Below are 18,620 nucleotides of genomic sequence, written 5' to 3' on the forward strand. Positions count from 1 at the left end.
CTGCACATGATGATCACAGTGTTACATAGAAATTAATTTATTCAAGTTGCTTGACAGCATTGCTTAACTATTTTGTTTTTGAAGAATTTTTGTCTATCTTCTCTCCATATGTTTGTCTATTTGTTTGTATTTTGTATTCTGATTTTTATTGTCTACTCATTCTGGCTCACTTACCAAGTATATTAGTTTTCCAAGGTTCTGTAAAAATTATCACAAATTTAAGGTTTTAAAACAACATTTTTTTTTTTTTTTTTTTTTTTGAGATGGAGTTTTGCTCTTGTTGCCCAGATTGGAGTGCAATGGTGAAGTCTTGGCTCACTGTAATGTCTGCCTCCTGGGTTCAAGTGATCTCCTGCCTCAGCCTCCCGAGTAGCTGAGATTACAGGTGCCTGCCACTACGCCTGGCTAACTTTGTATTTATAGCAGAGATGGGGTTTCACCATGTTGGTTAGGCTGGTCTCGAACTCCTGGCCTCAGGTGATCCGCCCGCCTCAGCCTCCCAAAGTGCTGGGATTACAGGTGCGAGCCACTGTGCCCAGCTAAAACAGCACACATGTATTATGTCATAGTGTCTGTGGGTCAGGAGTCCAAGTATGGTTTACTTCGGTCCTGTGTTTAGAGTCTCACTAGGCTCAAATTCAGGTCTTGGCTGGCCTGCAGTCTCATCCGACATTTGAGGTCCTCTTCCAATATCACTGCAGTTTTTGGCAGCATTTATTTCCTTGGGCTTGTAAGATCAATGTTCTTACTGACTATTGATTGCGATTTATTCTCAGCAACTAGAAGCTGCCATCAAATTCTAGCCACATGTTACTCTCAAAACACGGCAACTTCCTTCAAAGCCAGCCGGAGGTTCTCTCATTAGTCTTCTATATCAGAATATTACATAACATAGCTTAGTCATAAGAGTGATCATCACATCAACTTCATCATATGGTGTAACCAGATCGAGGGAATGACTATCTCATGGTGCTCACAGCTCCCACCTACACCGAAGTGGAGGAAATTATACAGAGCATGCATACAAACTCGTGGAAATCTTGGGAGCCTTGTTAGATTTTTCCCACCACAATGAAGAAATCAACATGAGTCAATAGACTTGCTCTGTTATATATAAAATTTTCCAAGTGTATGAGACTGCAGTCATAAATTTATAATTAACTGGTGGTTCCTTGCAGTGATGGGTTTGGGCATGGGACCATGGCAGTGGGATCTAGGCCATGTTTAAACAGCTATGCTTTATAATGAGGAGAGGGATTTTAATTGCCTGAGGAATATCTCAGAGCGGAAGCTTGTATAATAGTAACCAGGCACTGCCTTGTGGGAAAGGGATTTTAAAAAGGAATTATCTGCCAAAAGCATGAAGCAAAGAAACTGGAGAGGAGAAGAGGTTGAATGGCATTTTTCAAATGAAATATGCTGCAATATAAGGTGAGCACAGCTAGTAACCCCGGCGTCTTAGGAAAGACCATAAAATTTACAAAAATAAATTTTTATGTTTACTTATTCTGTATTTATGATGGAAACTGTGAAGAGGCTGGATTCCATGCCTGGGTTGAAATAAGGGCAAACCACAATTAATCTGGCAAATGAGAAGAAGGCTGGTATCTCTGCGGCACTGGAAATTGCTCTTTAATCAACATACAGCTTTCCCATCGATTTTGTCACAAGAAAGTTCAGGGAACAACATATGTTGTCACTTTTTCAGCTCCTCTTTTTCCTAACCCCTTTTCTAGCTCTAAATAGAGGTTAACATAATGATTCCCACACTACAGTTTTGGAACTATTTGACTGTTTCTTGAACTTCTAAAAAGCTTAATTGTAGGAACAATTTGCTGCTAAAAGCAGCATTTCAAAAATGTTAATTTTAATTTATTTTAAAAACTGCTTTTGAATATTTATAAAATTCAGAAAAGTATATATAAGAAAATAACAATTATCCATATTTCCCCTCTCTCAAAATGAGCTGCCATGGAAATATTAGTCCATTTGCTTTCTTTCTTTATCTCTTTTATTCTTCCTTCCTCCTCCTCCTCCTTTTTTTTTTTTGAAACAAAGTCTTTCTCTGTCATCCAGGCTGGAGTGCAATGGCGTGACCTTGGCTGACTGAAACCTCTGCCTCCCCAGTTCGAGCAATTCTCTTGCCTCAGCCTCTGGGGTAGCTGGGACTACAAGCCTGCGCCACCTTGCCCAGCTAATTTTTGTATTTTTAGTAGACAGGGTTTCACCACGTTGACCAGGCTGGTCTCAAACTCCTGACTTAAGGTGATCCAACTGCCTATGCCTCCCAAAGTTCTGGGATTACAGGTGTGAGCCACCACACCCAGGCTCCTCCTCTTACTTCTTCTTCTTCCTCATTCTTTCTTCTTTATTCCTCCTCCTCTTCTCCCTTCTGCCCTTCTTCCTTACTCCTTCCTATTTTTTCTTTCCTTCCTCCTCCCCGTTTCCTCTCCTCTTTCTCTTCCTCCTCCTTCTTTCTCTATGTCATCATTACTTGATTTATTTTGTTAAAATTACATTTGCAAGTATAAAGAATAATATGAAACAAAAAATAAAGTACTTATAAAATCAAACTAAAAACAGAGACAATGAAATATATTGTAAAACCGTATCCACCACTACGAACATTAGGTAACTACCATTTCCCATTTTACATCTAGAAGAAGGCTAAACAGAGAGAATGATAGATAAATAGATACATAAAAAGAGATGTAATGACTGCTATTATAATTTAGAAATATTAAATTTGATTTTAAAATTTTATCTAAAAAACAATTTAAAATTGAGCAAACTTAATGAACTTCAAATAAATATTTCTTTATTACAAGAAATATTTCATAAAAGATTCCTTTAGGTTTACAAAAGAGATTATGAAATGTATTAGATAGTCAGATTCCCATTTTTAGCCTGTGTTTGCCTACCGTGTATAATTAGGACATGGGTATTGTCACAGATCTCCTCCTGTTAGCAAATGTGTTGTTTTTATTTTAAATACCTGAAAGATGTTTTCACTGGGTTCAATATTCTTGGCTTATGTTTGTTTCCTCTGGAGCCTGTGTAGATGTTGCTCTGTTGTCTTCTGGCATTGAATCTAACCACAGATGTGTTCATAGTCATCCTGCCTGAGATTTCTCCCTAATAGGTTATTTGTTTGTTTTCCTTTCTGAATGCTTAAATAATTATTTCTTCATCTGTGAGGGACTAACCAGTCTGTTTTTTGGTGTGGAAGGTCTGTGTCAACTTTCATCATTTTCATTTCATACTATTGTTTTATTTTACTGTTGTTATGATGTGATTCTACAGAATTCACACTTTTGTTAATTTGTCTTCTGTTGTGAACAATTATGAGTAATGTTTTTGTTGAGATTTTAATTTTTTTTCTGAAATGAATTCCTGTTTTTTATGCCCTATTTCCTCTCCTTCTTTATTATTTTTTCTTTCCTCCCATTCCTTCGTTCCCTCTTACATATATTTGTGTTATTGCCAAGCTATTTCTTTTTATCTGGCTTATGCTTGGTGTATTAGTCTGTTCTTGCATTGCTATACAGAAATACCTGAAACGAGGTAATTTATAAAGAAAACAGGTTTAGTTGGCTCATGGTTCTGGAGGCTGTGCAGTAAGCATAGCAGCTTCTGCTTTGGGGGAGGCCTCAGGGAGCTTCCAATCATGGTGGAAGACAAAGGGAGTGAGCCATCTTACATGGCAGGAGCAAGGGAGTGAGGCATCTTACATGGTAGGAGTAAGAGAGGGAGACAGAAGGTGCAACACACTTTTAAACAACCAGATCTCATGAGAACTCACTCACCATCATGAGAACAACACCAAGATGATAGTGCTAAGCCATTCATGAGAAATTGCCCCCATGATCCAATCACTTCCCACTAGGCCTTACTGCCAACATTGGGGATTACAATTCAACATGAGATTTGGGCAGGGACACAGATCCAAACCATATATATCACTTAGGCTATTCTGTCCGTGGTTCATTTACCCTTAAATAGATTGAATGAAACGTGACTTTCCTAATATCTGACACTAATTTTTCTCTCCAAGCCAGAAGTGGGGTGGGGGATTGTGTATCTTAACCACATTTCTGCAGATGTAGATGCGATTGGATGATGAGAGATGTGAGGTGAGAGTGAATAAGGAAAACCCAGTTAAGGCTGTATGCCCTGCTTTTGAGATTTTGCTAAAAGTCTTGAGCCAAATTTTGTTCTACCTGTATGTAAGACAGATGTTTCTTTCATGGTGGGACTACCCTTGGTTTTGAAACTTTCTTCAAGTTACTATGCAGCCCTGGGCCCTTTAGTTGATCGCGTCATTTTTTTTTTTTTTTTTTGTTATCTTCCTTGCATTTATTTTCTAATTTCATTACTTTTCAATACAAAAAGGAAAAAGAAAATGGATGCCCACTCAGTTTACTTGATTTCAGATTTTGGGAAGCACTGATAGTCAGTGGTCAAGGGATTTTGCTGACTCATTTTTTTGTGGAGCTCCCAGACAATGAGATCAATGTCAGGAAGCAAGTTTTATCTCCTGTTGCCACTACTATCTGCTAACAAATCTTCTGATTTTTTAAAATTTTATTTTCCGTGTCACAAGTTTTTCAAGCTTATTCTGTTAAGTTATTCCATTTTCCTTGTTTATTATTAATATTATTATTTTCCCCAAAGTGTAGTAGCTCATTTTTTGTGCATCGAGAATGACAATTTTGTGTTATACTTGCAGTCCCCAAGTCCCCAACCTGAATGAATTCAGGGACTAGAACTCCTTTATAAGGTTTTAAAAATATGTTTCTTTATTTCAATTTTAAAAAGTAGTACAGCTTTATTTATATTTTCTGATTTCTGATAATCATTTTCAGAAAAATGATTAAAACTTCACCATTGAGGTAAAATCTGGAATGAAATGAAAATATTCAAAATGATTATTTCAACATGCAAATATGTTGCTTCATTCTCACTTGCTCAGCCATGATAATTTTATTTATAGTTTTAATATATGAAGCCATTAAAGTTGTTCTCTTTGTTAGAGGTTGTCTTAATTTGGGTTGTCACAGATGCAGAACATGAGACAGGGATTTGTGTCTGGTAGTTTATTTGGGAGGTAACCCTAGGTAAGGAAGAGGAAAGTGGGCAGAGAAGAGAAGCATTAACAGCGCTTCATTTTCGAGCCAGATACATACATAATAGCTAGAGAAGCTTTGGAAGCCATTTCTCACAGTTATTCCGCCTGAGGAACGAGGGAGCTGGGTTACTAATACTCTAAACATCTGCTAGTCATTGGTTGAGGGCTGTCTTGAGGTTGTTAATCCTGACATGTTTAGCCTATTGTAGGGTCAGCAAAGCAGTCTTCATCTTGCCAGAGAAAAGTCTCAGGCAAAGCAACGTAGGTGCTGAGAGTTGGAAGATGAGCCAGTGAGCCCTGAATTAGTAATGGGAAATTATCATGGGCCTGATGGCATCTGCTCCAGATAGACTGGTTTTCTGCCAGTTTGCTATCATGTGCTGTGGTGATACAGTAGCCAAATGAATACAAATTGTTTTTAAATTGTGTATTAAAACCTGACAGGATACAATTGCTCAGGAAAGAATAAAATTCTTTTTTAATGCTCATAGAATTCATGGTAGACCCAAGTATCTTGTAAGAAACTAATAATTTATAAATAACAAGGTTTTACCTATTTTACTCAAGTACTTGGCTTAATGTATACTTTCATTTCTCTCAAGTGACTCTTGAAAACACAAAAGTTCGTAACAAACCACTCGAGAATAGTATGTAACAACATTATAAGGCACGTTCTAGGAAATCGCTATAGATGAATCAAAAGAATGAAATTCTACTACAACACTACAAAAAGGAAGAAAATTCACTGAACAGTATTAACTTAAAGAAGTTTAGCTTCTATTTCAACATTGGTTAGAACATTTTAGCCTCTCTTTCCTCAGAAGCCCCATTATGATCATAGCATTGAAGGGCAAATAATAAACCCAGAATGACAAAGAGAATTAAAACAAGTAAGAGCTCAACAGATTTTTAGAAGTTAGAAAGTCTACTGTTTGAGCAATCACTGTATTTCAGTCTATGAAGCTGTTGACCAGAATATGGCCCTAGAAGACTCTAGCGGAGTGAGATGCAGCCTGCAAACCAAAACTTCAGAAAGGCACTGCAATGAGAGTTGGAGGAAAGGAAAGAGAAAAATAATGAGAACGGAGGTAGAAATTGAAGGATTAATTTAAGGTCTGTAACAAAACAGCGGTGCTGAACTTTGCTTAACCAGGAATTAAGCAGCCTAGTATAAATAGCTACTACCAACACAGAAGGGTCTTCTACAAAGTTATTGGATGCAGCTTCTTGGGAGAACTAAGGCATTTGGTACAGGTGATGGTGCCCTGGAATAAAACCAGGACTTTTAATTCTGTTATTTAATTCATCAATTTTTAAATTATGTTATTTAATAGAACCATGTATAACCCAACAGTCTTTCCTTGCCTGATCACCCTAAATTGAAACCTTATAGTTGGTAGCACAGACCTCCTGGTCTGGCTTGCCACTCTGAGAAAAAGTCAATTAGAAAAAAAGCAAATTTATTCAAAGGTAAAAGAAATGCATACCAGCTACCTAAGTATTCATCCCTGTTCTTCATTCTTAAATAAGAAATAATGGTTAAGTATTACCATGTTTATGAAAAAAAATATAGCAATATAAAAAAGATAGCTCTAGATTGAAGAAAAGCTGAAACATGAGGATAGAGATAATTCTTAAAAATGATCTCTTTAAAAACAGAGATATCTTCAAAACAGAACAACAATAAAAAAAAAACCCTAAAACTAATATTAATCTTTCAAAGTAATTAGGAAACTATTGCATTCATAAAATGTGAAGAATAGCTATGAAATATGAAAAATTACAGATCATGAAAATAACTCAAAAATTTGATTTTAAAAATAATCAATTGAAGAATGATTAATAAAATACTAAATTGAAAAATTAAGAGAAAAAATTAATCATAGAAAATATTTTATAAAACTTGAGATATGTTAGGAGACAAAGGAGGGTGGATCACCTGAGATGAGGAGTTCGAGACCAGCCTGGCCAACATAGTAAAACTTCATCTCTACTAAAAGTACAAAAATTAGCCAGGCATGGTGGCGCACACTTGTAGTCTCAGCTACTCGGGAGGCTGAGGCAGGAGAATTGCTTGAATCCGGGAGAAGGAGGTTGCAGTGAGCCGAGACTGCGCCATTGTACTCCAGCCTGGGCTACAGAGTGAGACCCCATCTCAAACAAAAACAAAAACAAAACAAAACAAACAAACAAAAAAACCTTGAGAAATGGAGAGTTACTACAGAACATTCAACACCCGGCTTATAGCAGTCCTAGAAGGAGAGTTAGAAAAGGCAGGAAACAGGAAATAATAAAAAAATTACACAGAAAAATCTAAAGTGGAAGGGAACTGTGAGTCTTTAAAATGAAGGAGTCTGTTGATGAATATGAAAAGAACTACACCCATTCACACGTGTGTGACATCATGAATAATGAGACTATCCCAAACTATCAATCAGTTGAGAATATTTGAATTCGTCAAGACTTTCGACAATATCATTTTGTTACAGGATCCTTGGGGTGTTGCTTTTCTCCCTGGGAAACTCTGTGGCTGCTGGTGCCTTTTTGGCTGAGTTTTGCTAGGGCCCACTGGGCTCATTCTGCCCACTCGACCTGGCAGGTTGCACTCTGCTCACACTATCAGCCTGGATCCCATGCCTGCCAAGGGCAAGCCAGGTGTGGAACAGTGAGGGGTGTATGAGTGAGCAGGCATAGGGTCCAGCCACTGTGCACAGTCAGGCGTGCCAGCTGCTGCAGCAGGGCGGCCGCTCCAGGTGTAGGAACAGGTGCCAACCCTCGGAAGTTTGCAGCTGGACCAGGTGCACCACAAGCAGCTTCCATGGCTGCCACCAGGGAACGCAGTGGTGCCCAGAAGCTTGGAAACTCCAGGAACCACAGGGCTCCAAAGAGGGAGTCACAGCCTTGGCTTGGGGAGCTCCCAGGCCTAGGGTCCCCGAAGGGCCACAGCTCTTTTCTCATTTTCTTCACCTACAAAGTGGCAAGCAAGGCGTGTGTTTTCGCCCTGATAGTGTTATAGTTCTTTCAGCCCTGTTATTTGGCAGGTCCCAAGTTCTTGTCCTGTGTCCAGGAGGAATGCGGCACGCAGACAAGTGGAGGGTGAGCAAGTTGAAGAGGAGCTTTATTGATTGACAGAATAGCTCAGAGTAGGCCCTGGAAGGGGTAGCTCCTCCCTGGAGCCAGTCATCCTGATGTCTGCTGCTCTCAGCAGAGAGGAGGCCTGGAGTGAGTAGCTCGTCTCTACAGCCTGATGTCTGCTCAGCTTTGGCTGAGCCCAAGGCTTTATGGGTCTCAGAGGGGAGGAAGTATGTACCAGTTGGTCTGTGGGTGGCCATGGATACATCCAGAAAAGGCACCACAAGTTCCCACTTCCATTGTGGGAGTAGCAGCCTGGTCCCCAGTCAGGCCCTCTCTGACCTGAAGGTGGGACATCTCCAGGGACCCCCCTCCTTTTACCCAGGAGCCTGTCTGCGTCCCAGTGCCATTCATGGCACCCTGGCTGTAGGTGCCACGGGACAGCTGCAGGCCAGTGCCAAGCTTCCCTCAGCCCCCCATCAGCTTGTCCCTATGCTCATTGCTGCCCAAAGTCCCGAGGGGACTGAGGTGGCAGGAGGCTGGCATATCAGCACTGCCCTGAGCATCTACACACCTGGCCAGGCTGTAACAGAGCCTTGGCTCAGCCCTGAGTTTACTCTGAGACTGAAGTAGGCACAGACAACAGGAAGAGCCAGGCAGTGGAAGCAGGCATTTCCAAGGCTGCAAGGGCAGGGGAGATTTACTAGGTCCCCAAGAGTGCAGGTATGTGTGGGTCTGCAGCCACGATTTGGTCACCTGCAGCTGCACAAGGGCACAGGTCTGCAGCCGTGGTTTGGGTGGCTGCAGCTGTAACCCAGCAGGGAAGGACTCCCTGCCTGCTCCATGGATCCAGGGGTCATGGTCCACTGCTACAGCTTGGATGGCTGCAGCTGCACCCAGGAAGCTCCCAACCCACTAATTTGGAAGGGGTGGGGATCCCACTTGCCCTCACTCCCCGCTGACTCCACAGAGTGTGCAGCCTGGGCTGCACCTCCCTGCTGCGGCTGGCGTGATGGCAGCAGCCGTTCCAGACAGGCCGCCACTGCCATCAATTTGTGTATCTTTTCATAGCACTTTCTTTGATATTCTCTAGCAATATGAAGAAAACAAGAGTGGAGGTTATGAAATAAACAAAGAAAACCTAGTTCATGTGGTCCAGACAAGCATGGATATTACCTATGAAAGCAGAGAGAGTGCAGGGTAAGAGTTTTTGACCAGGTGGTTCTAATCTCAGATTGAAGCAGATATACAGCACTTTAGGAATGATATATTTTAGGGAAAAGGCCTTATGTAATATAGAATTTGTGTGTGTGTGTGTGTGTGTGTGTGTGTGTGTGTATGTCTTTACATATGCATAAAATGAATTGAAACTATGGTGAAGATTTTTGTTGTTTTGGTTTCATTGGCCAGGTGGGAAAAGGAAAGGCCACTGGAGTCCAGGAAGAGCCAAATTACATATAAGAAAATCTTGATCCAAGTATGAATCAAATCAAGACCTGGAATAATTTGAAGCAAAGGAGTATAAGAAAGTCAGTATCTTTATCTTACCTTGAAAATTATGTCTATGTTAACTGAGGTTGAGGGAACAAAAATACAGCTGTAAGAATATTATTCAAAGTTTTATTTTAAAAATGATAATAATACACATATTGAACTCGAGAGGATGATTGTTATTATTATACATTTATATGTCCTCTAATTTAATTATATATCTATATTCTATAATAAACATTAATTTATGCACAGTATGGAAAAGCAATTGTTTGCTTTTTATGTTGCTTTATCCCTTATATGACACTTTATTTAAAAGCAATATTCTTCTATTATTAATGTTTTTGTGATGGAGGATGGTTCCACTTATAATTGCTAAGAATTTTTAATTCACTTCATTATCAAAAGAGGAAAATAAACAAATAAAAGATGACAGTTAAAAATCAAGGCAGATTTAAACCCTAAAATTAATTCTTAAAAAGATTTAAAAGCCAGGGAAAATAGGTAAGAAATAATTTGCAACAAATATGAATTCCCAAGCAGTCAATAAATCTTATACTAGGCAATTCATTGTGAAATGTTTAACTTATTTCAAGGAAAAGAAACCTCAACAATTATTTTAATAACAGATGACTTTCGTTATCTAATTATAAACGCGATCTCTTTGTTGCTATCTTTAATCTATTTTCAAAAGTAATGTTGAGACTATTTCCTATTAAAAATGGATTATTTGAAAAATCTACACTGTAAAATATATTTGCATTTGCACAGTCAATTGTGGTTGTATGATGACAGCTTTGTATCTATCTGTAGTAAAATTTACAGTTTTATTCGAATGGCTGCATGAGACACATTTGTAATATTAAGGCACACATATGTTAGGAATATAATTGGAAAAACTCTACAGAAACCTAACCTGTGCTTCATTGTGATATGTGTCATTTAGGTTCTCTGTGACATGCTTTGTGCTCTACAGCTTAACAGAGATGTGGGACACCTGGAGGGTCAATGAAAAGGATTAAAAGATGGACAAGATAATGATTGGAAAGAGAAATTGGGATTTAGTTTGGCAAAAAAAAAAAAAAAGAGAATAACTAGTCACTTCCGCTATTTTAACTGGGTGACCTTGTATAAATCACAATGGAGGCTTAGTTTCTCCATCCTTAAAATTAATGGACTATTTTAGAATATCTTTAAGATCATTTCCACATCTAAATTGTATAATTGTCAGGAAGACAAGCACAGAAAAGGTATTCTCTTAAAATAGCTTAAATTGAAGCAAGAGAAATTTAAACTAGATATTGTAAGGAAAAAAAAAAGCAACTCTTAAGATTCTTCTGAAAGAATCTTTTCTTCCTATGGATTTAAAAAAAATAGGAAGCTAATTTGTGTGGAAAAAGTATTTCTGTACTTGTATATTGGGAGAGAATGGGAATATCTATTTTAAAAAATTAACAATCTTAAAAATCTAAGTTTTGAAAAACAAAAGTCAGCCATACCTTTACTCATGCTACCACTTGCTCTAGCCACTCCCGACTCACCAACATTTTCATCATCCTAAATATTATTTGTAGGCACCGCCCCCTTCACAGGGCCTTTGCACATGCTGTTCCTTTGGGTTGGAACACTTTTCCATCCCCCTTTAAGCCTAATCATCATAAAGATATCTGTTTAAACATGCTTTCCCCAAGGACATTCCTTAAATTTCCTTATCATGTCAAATGCCCTGTTAAGAACTCTTTTAGCACCAAAATATCTCTGTTACATAGACCATGTCAGAGATGAAATTTTTGTTTTGTCTATTTATTTGAATGTGGTCTGTTTCCTCCATCTCCTCTCTATAACTCCATGATGACAGGTACCAATGAGGATTTCATCGAGGATACAGTCCCAGTGTTTTGACACAGGACTGGCACATGGAAAACATAAAATACACTTATGTTGAATGAAAGAATTAATGTTTTTAAACCCTTGTCCACATTCTAGCAAGTCCTGGCTCTCCCTTCAATATCATTTTTTCCTAGATTTATAATTTTGAGGATCAACAAAGTTCTGTATACACTCATGATTTTTTCCTCTACTTTGACTCTCATATTATGGGTAATCCTTTTTAATTCAAGAATCCTAATTCAAGAAATAGATTGTTAGGATAATGAGATAGTTGAAGAACAATGTCATGCACTATAAAAACAACCATGCCATATTAACAGGGCATGGGCTGTAGTCTAAAATTTGACTTATGTGCTCTGTCCCTTGTTCCTTGTTCTTGCTTGTGTGTAAAATAGGATTAATAATGCAGTATTTGCTTTGTACATCATGCTGGATGATTTTATGTATAAAAATAAGATAATTCCCAATATTGTTGTCACTCTGCTATCTATTAAACTGTGTATATTTATCAAAATATAGCCAAGAAAAGACGCAACAAAGTATGAATAGTTCTCGTTATTGTATGTTTAGAGCTCTTTCTGTAATACAAGCAAAATTCAAATAGGCTTAAGGAAGAAGAATCTGTTAGCTCACACAAACTGAAAATTTCAAAAGCAGTTCAGGTACATCTGGATTAAAAGCCTTAAATGTTGTCCTGAGTCCTTTGGTTTTACCTTTACTCTGCTTTCATTTTTGTTAGCTTTAGTCTCAGGTGGGATCATATGTGGTAGCCAGTATGGCTATACATGGCTATACATCTTTCTCAGTTTCTGCCTCGAATGTCCCAGTATCCATTGGTCTGTCCTGTCTCATATATTATTCCCTGAGCCAATCATTTTGGCATTTGATTAGTTATGCCTGAGGCAAAATCCCCCTTTTTTGACTAAATGGTAGGGTTAATCATATTCACATATGGACTGAATTGGGGGTAGAGAAGGAAGGAAGTTAGAGGTTTTATTGGAAAAGAATGCACTCTTTGGGAGAAAGGGATACTAGAAAGGCAAAATATGTCTACCACAATATTTATCTTGGTACTGGGTTTACCTGTAATCTGTTATGCACCTTTTGCTTCTCCGTATTTTTAAATAATTCTTCAATAGCCATGTAGTGCATGAATAATAACAAAAATACAAATGAGATGCTGTACACAATAGTGTACTCTAAACTCTAGGGATCTATATAATGCAAGAGATCATTATGATTGACTGATTTTTTTTCAAATAGTAGAAATAGGATAAGAAAAAGCATCAACCAAAACATCTTCAATCCCCAGCATTTTAGAATAATTGAGAATGTTCCTGTAATTTTTAAAAAATGTGCCTGATCTAAGGAAATAATTTGAAAGGTTTTTTTTTTTTTTTTTTTTTCTAGCGTAAATCAGTTGTTGCTTCTAAAGGAAGATTTTGTCTATTTACTTTGAATGCCAGTGAATAACTGTGGCTCCTTATGAAAACTCAGCACCTATGTCTCTTTGTACTTTATGGCTTAAGAGAATATTTTCTCATTTTTCCATTTTTGAATCATGTTCCATTATTTTATCTCTAGCATTTCAGACAGTCAGTAAATTGGACCTATACATGGATCTCCGAGTTGATGGAGTCTCTTGCTAAAAAGTGGCTCACAATGATATCATTTGACTTTCAACAGGGTTCCATGAGTGCGTTCTATTGAGCCAATCATACTGAGAGAAACAATCTAAATAATTGTCTTCAACTGAAACTTACTGTGATTTTTATTTTCTCGCCCCCTCATCTTTCACAGTTCTTCAAAGGAGTCAGCTATAGTAGGGTTCTGCGTATGATCAATTTTCTTAGGTCAGGTTACCCAGGAAACAGAGTCTGAGGCAGAGATTTGCAGGCAGGAGGTGGTGTGCTGGGGAGTGCCCCTGGAATACCACCTACAAGGGAGTAATGAAGTAAGATTCCACAGAGGGAAACATTACATTGTGATGTGGTTGGAACAGAGGCCATCAGCTGACCCTACAGGTAGCTATGGAGCTGCAATGACCCTTCAGAATTGTCCCAGATGGAGGCAATGCAGCTGCGCTTTTGTACTCCAACAGAAACCAGTGTGGGCTGCCTCTGGGAAAAACACACGATGTGGGTAAGGCAGCTCCTTTTGAACCAATGCCATTCTTTGTTGTTTTATTCTTTTTCCATTTTTCCTCAATCCAATTTCATGACCTCATTTTTAAAATCAATGTTTAATTTTTGTGAATATGTAGTAGGTGTATATAATTATGGGGTACATGAGATATTTTGATACAGGCGTATAAGGCATAATATTCACATGAGGGTAAATGGAGTATCCACCCCCTCAAGCATTTATCTTTTGTCTTAAAAATAATCCTATTATACTTTTTAGTTATTTGTAAATGTACAATTAAACTTTTATTGACTATAGTCACCCTGTTGTGCTATCAAATATTAGACCTTATTCTTTCTAACTACTTTTTTTTTTTTTGTAGCCATTAACCATCCCCACTTCCCTCCCTCCCAGCCCACTACCCTTCCCAGCCTCTGGTAACCATCCTTTTACTTAATTAGTGCCATTTGTAAAGGGGACTCACCTGTAAGCCTTCAGGAACCAACATTCCTGGTAAATGGAGGAGTACCTCTGTAAGCACAACACAGCTTTTGCTACATATGTCTGTTGAATTTATAGTTCTATTTAGACATTGAAACAAAAATAACATTTGAGTAATCTGAATAATTAGAGCAAAAATCTAATTAAAGGCTTTACTGTTTATATTTAGCTATTAAAATTAGTTTAATTTTCTAGGACGAATTTAGTTACATTTTTTCAATCTTTTAATTCATTCCTAAAGATTCCATTTTTCCAGTATTTTTTTTCTTCAGCCTGTAGAACTTTCTTAAATTCTTACAGTTTAGCTGATCTGGCAACTAATTGTCTTTGTTGTTCTTTGATTTGAAAATGCTTTTATTTCCCATCCATTCCCAAGGTATATTTTTGCTGAATATACAATCTGAGTTGAAAAGTTTATCTGTTTGTTTGTATGTTTTTCCTGTCAATACTTTAAAGACTTTGTGACACTGACTATTGGTCTTGATAGATTTTGATGAGAAATTCACAGCTATTCAAATTGTTATTTCCCTCTGTGTAATATATTAGTTTTGTCTGTAATGTCATTTTTTGTAGTTTATTATGTGTCTAACCATGGTTTTCTTAGAATTTATCCTATTTGGAATTTATTAAGCTTTGAGATTCTGTAAATTTTTGTATCTCACCAAATTTAGGATATTTTCAGGTATATTTCTTCAAATACATATCTGGTTCTGTGAAGAATGATGGCGGTATTTTGATGGAAATTGCATTGAATTTGTAGATTGGTTTTGGCAGTATGGTCATTTTCACAATATTGATTCTACCCATCCATGAGCATGGGATGTGTTTCCATTTGTTTGTGTTGTCTGTGATTTATTTCAGCAGTGTTTTGTAGTTTTTCTTGTAGAGGTCTTTCACTCCTTGGTTAGGTATTTTCCTAAGTATTTCATTTTTTTGTAGCTATTGTAAAAGGAGCTGAGATCTTGATTTGATTCTCAGCTTGGTCGCCATTGGTGTATAGGAGAACAATCCTAAAATTCATATGGAACCAAAAAACAGCCTGCATAGCCAAAACAAGACTAAGCAAAAAGAACAAATGTGGAGACATCACATTGCCTGATTTCAAACTATGTGAGGCCATAGTCACCAGAACAGCATGGTACTGATATAAAAATAGGCAAATAAACCAACGGAACAGAAAATAGAGAACCCAGAAATAAACCAAAATATTTGCAGCCAACTGATCTTTGACAAAGCAAACAAAAACATGAAGTGGGGAAAGGACACCCTATTCAACAAATGGTTCTGGGATAATTGGCAAGCACATGTAGGAGAAAGAAACTGGATCCTTGTCTCTCACCTTATACAAAATCAACTCAAGATGGATCAAGGACTTAAATCTAAGACCTGATACTATAAGAATTCTAGAAGATAACATCAGAAAAATTGTTTTAGACATTGGCCTAGGCAAGGTTTTCATGACCAAAAACCCAAAAGCAAATGCAGTAAAAACAAAGCTGAGTACCTGGGACTTAATTAAATTAAATAGCTTTTGCATGGCAAAAGGAACAGTCAGCAGAATAAACAGACAATCCACAGAGTGGGAGAAAATTTTCACAATCTATACATCAGACAAAGGCCTAATATCCAGAATCTACAACTAACTCCAACAAATTAGCAAGAAAAAGACAAACGATCCTATCAAAAAGTGGGCCAAGGATGTGAGTAGGCAATTCTCAAAAGAAGATTACAAATGGCCAATAAACATATGAAAAAATGCTCAGCCTAACTAATGATCAGAGAAATGCAAACGAAACCGCAACTCGATACCACCTTACTCCTGCAAGAATGACCATAATCAAAAATCAAAAATAACAGATGTTGGGGTTGATGTGGTGAACATGGAACACTTCTACACTGCTGGTGGGAATGTAAGCTAATACAACCACTATGGAAACAGTGTGGAGATCCCTTAAAGAACTAAAAGTAGAGCTACCATTTGATCCAGCAATACCACTACTGGGTATCTACCTAGAGGCAAAATATCAGTATACTAAAACGATACTTGCACACGTATGTTTTTAGCAGCACAGTTCGCAAATGCAAAAATGTGGAGCCAACCCAAATGCCCATCAATCAACGAGTGGATAAATAAACTGTATATGTGATGGAATACTGCTGAGCCATAAAAAGGAATGAATTAATAGCATTTGCAGCAACCTGGATGGGATTGGAGACTATTATTTTAAGTGAAGTAACTCAGGAATGGAAAAGCAAACATCATACGTTCTCACTTTTAACTGGGATCTAAACTATGAAGATGCAAAGGCATAAGACTGACACAATGGAGTTTGAGGACTTGGGGGAAAGGGTGGGAAGTGGGTGAGGGGTAAAAGACTACAAATTGGTTCCAATGTGATGGGTTTACCTAAATCTCACAAATCACCACTACAGAACTTACCCATGTAACCAAATATTACCTATTCCCCAAAAACCTATGGAAATATAAAATTTTAAAAAAGAAAGATAAAAAAATACAGTTCTGCCCTAATCACTTCATTCTTTCTTTTCGGGACTCCAATATCACTTACTTTAGACTTTTTACTATTGTTCCAAAGGTCCCTTAGTCTTGTTCAAGTTTTTAATTAACTTTTTTTCTGTTCTTGAACTGTGGAAATTCTATTGATCTATCTTCAAGTTTACTGACATTTTTGTCTGTAATATGTATACTGTTATTGAGCTTTCCCACTAAACCTCGTATTTAAGATACTGTATTTTCATTGGGTTGTTTTTTTTTTAATATTTTTATTTTTCTGCTGATGTTTCCCATCTTTTTATGCATTTTAGATGTGTTCATTATAAATGATAATAGATAGTCATAATAGCTTCTTTAAATTCTTGTCTGATAATTTCACAATCTGGGCATTGTGTGATTCACAACTGTTGATTGTTTTTTCACTTAAAAGTAGGTTGCATTTTCCTAGGTTTTTCAATGTCAATTAATTTGGGGTTGTATCCTTGTTATTGTTAATGTTGCATTGTATAGACTCTGATTTCTTTTATAATCCTCTAGGGGATGTGGATGTTTTTGTTTTAGGAGGCAATCGATCTGGTTACATTCTGACTGTAAGACCTGTCTGGTTTTGTGGGTGGTGGTTTAAATCTCAATTCAGTTCTTTAAGCCTTCGCTATGCTAGTTTCAGAGGCAAAGCTAAGCATCATTTAATCAGAGCATCTTGTTTTATTCTAAGTAAGTTAAACTCAAGAATTTCATTTTTCCTTATCATTAAGCAATGTCAATAATTATCAATTTAAAATGGAAATATCCTAACTAAAAAACTGGGATGGGATATATCAATTAACTGAAAACCTTGCCTGTTATAGATTTACAACAGAGGATATATTTTTTGAAAGCAGATTTGTTGCATACAAATTTACTTTTTAAGATGATGTGTCCAGCTTCTTGATGATAACAGAAATAATTTATTTCAGGAGGAAGATGGTATCAAATAAGGCTTTGAATTATTGATATCAGTTTTATATTTGATGATATATAATGTTAGTAAGCAATTTTTAAAAGGCATAAATAGTTAAGAATTCTACAATAATAAAAGGAAAATCAGACAACTGAGATTAACCAAGAGAATAACTACACGTTATAATTATAACTCATGATTTGAAAATAATTTTAATTAATGTATTCATAAGTTAAGTGACACAATGGGAAATTTAACAGAGAACTGGAAAATTTTAAAATTCACAATTATTAAACATACAAGTGAAATAACTGAAATTAAGATCTCAGTGGTTGAGGTTTAATAAACTGAATGACTGAGTTTAATTACCAGATTATACAAAATTTTAAAAAGTAAATAAATTGAAAGTAAGGTCAAATAAAATATACAGACAGAAGCAAGGAGCTTCAAAAGGATGGAACATATGGAGAATAACATAATGGAAACTAAGAATGTAGGTAGCACAAATGTCAAGTAATATGTAATTGAACTCCTAAGCAGAGGAAAGAGTAAATTGGGTGGAAGGCAGAGTTGAGAAGAGTGTAACTGAAATGTTTCTTAACTACTTTAAAAATTCAAGGTAGAGATTTAAGAAGTCCTATAAAACCCAAGCAGCATAGATAGAAAAAATATGCTGAGGAATGCCACTATGAAATTGCTGAAAGCAAAAGATACATAATAAATATTAAAAGCAGCCAGATAGCTACAGATTCAGCTAAATCTGTATCAAAATGCCTTCTCTTTCAAAGAAATATACGAGCTGATCCTAAAATTAAAAAGGAAATGCAAATAATCTACTATATATAATATTTTTTAAAAATGAACAAAGTTATAATACATATGTTACCTACCTTTAAGAACTACTATAAAGCTACATTAGTCTGTGGTACTGGTATAATAAATGACAAATAGATTGGTAG

The 18,620-nt window shown here is 36.8% G+C and overlaps 2 long non-coding RNA genes across 2 annotated transcripts in view; one reads left to right on the forward strand and one right to left on the reverse strand.

Annotated features, from left to right (window-relative positions):
- LOC105479598 (uncharacterized) overlaps window positions 1–13,499 on the reverse strand; it is a 48,087-nt gene extending 34,588 nt beyond the window's left edge. The window contains exon 1 of the long non-coding RNA XR_985985.2: window positions 13,345–13,499. This is a non-coding gene — a long non-coding RNA (uncharacterized lncRNA). The remainder of the gene's footprint in view (window positions 1–13,344) is intronic.
- A 93-nt stretch (window positions 13,500–13,592) lies between these two features.
- Window positions 13,593–18,620, forward strand: part of LOC139361781 (uncharacterized) — a 46,922-nt gene continuing 41,894 nt past the window's right edge. Inside the window, exon 1 of the long non-coding RNA XR_011619412.1 lies at window positions 13,593–13,723. This is a non-coding gene — a long non-coding RNA (uncharacterized lncRNA). The remainder of the gene's footprint in view (window positions 13,724–18,620) is intronic.

This window comes from Macaca nemestrina, chromosome 2 (genome assembly GCF_043159975.1).
Source record: "Macaca nemestrina isolate mMacNem1 chromosome 2, mMacNem.hap1, whole genome shotgun sequence".
Taxonomy (NCBI): Eukaryota; Metazoa; Chordata; class Mammalia; order Primates; family Cercopithecidae; genus Macaca; species Macaca nemestrina.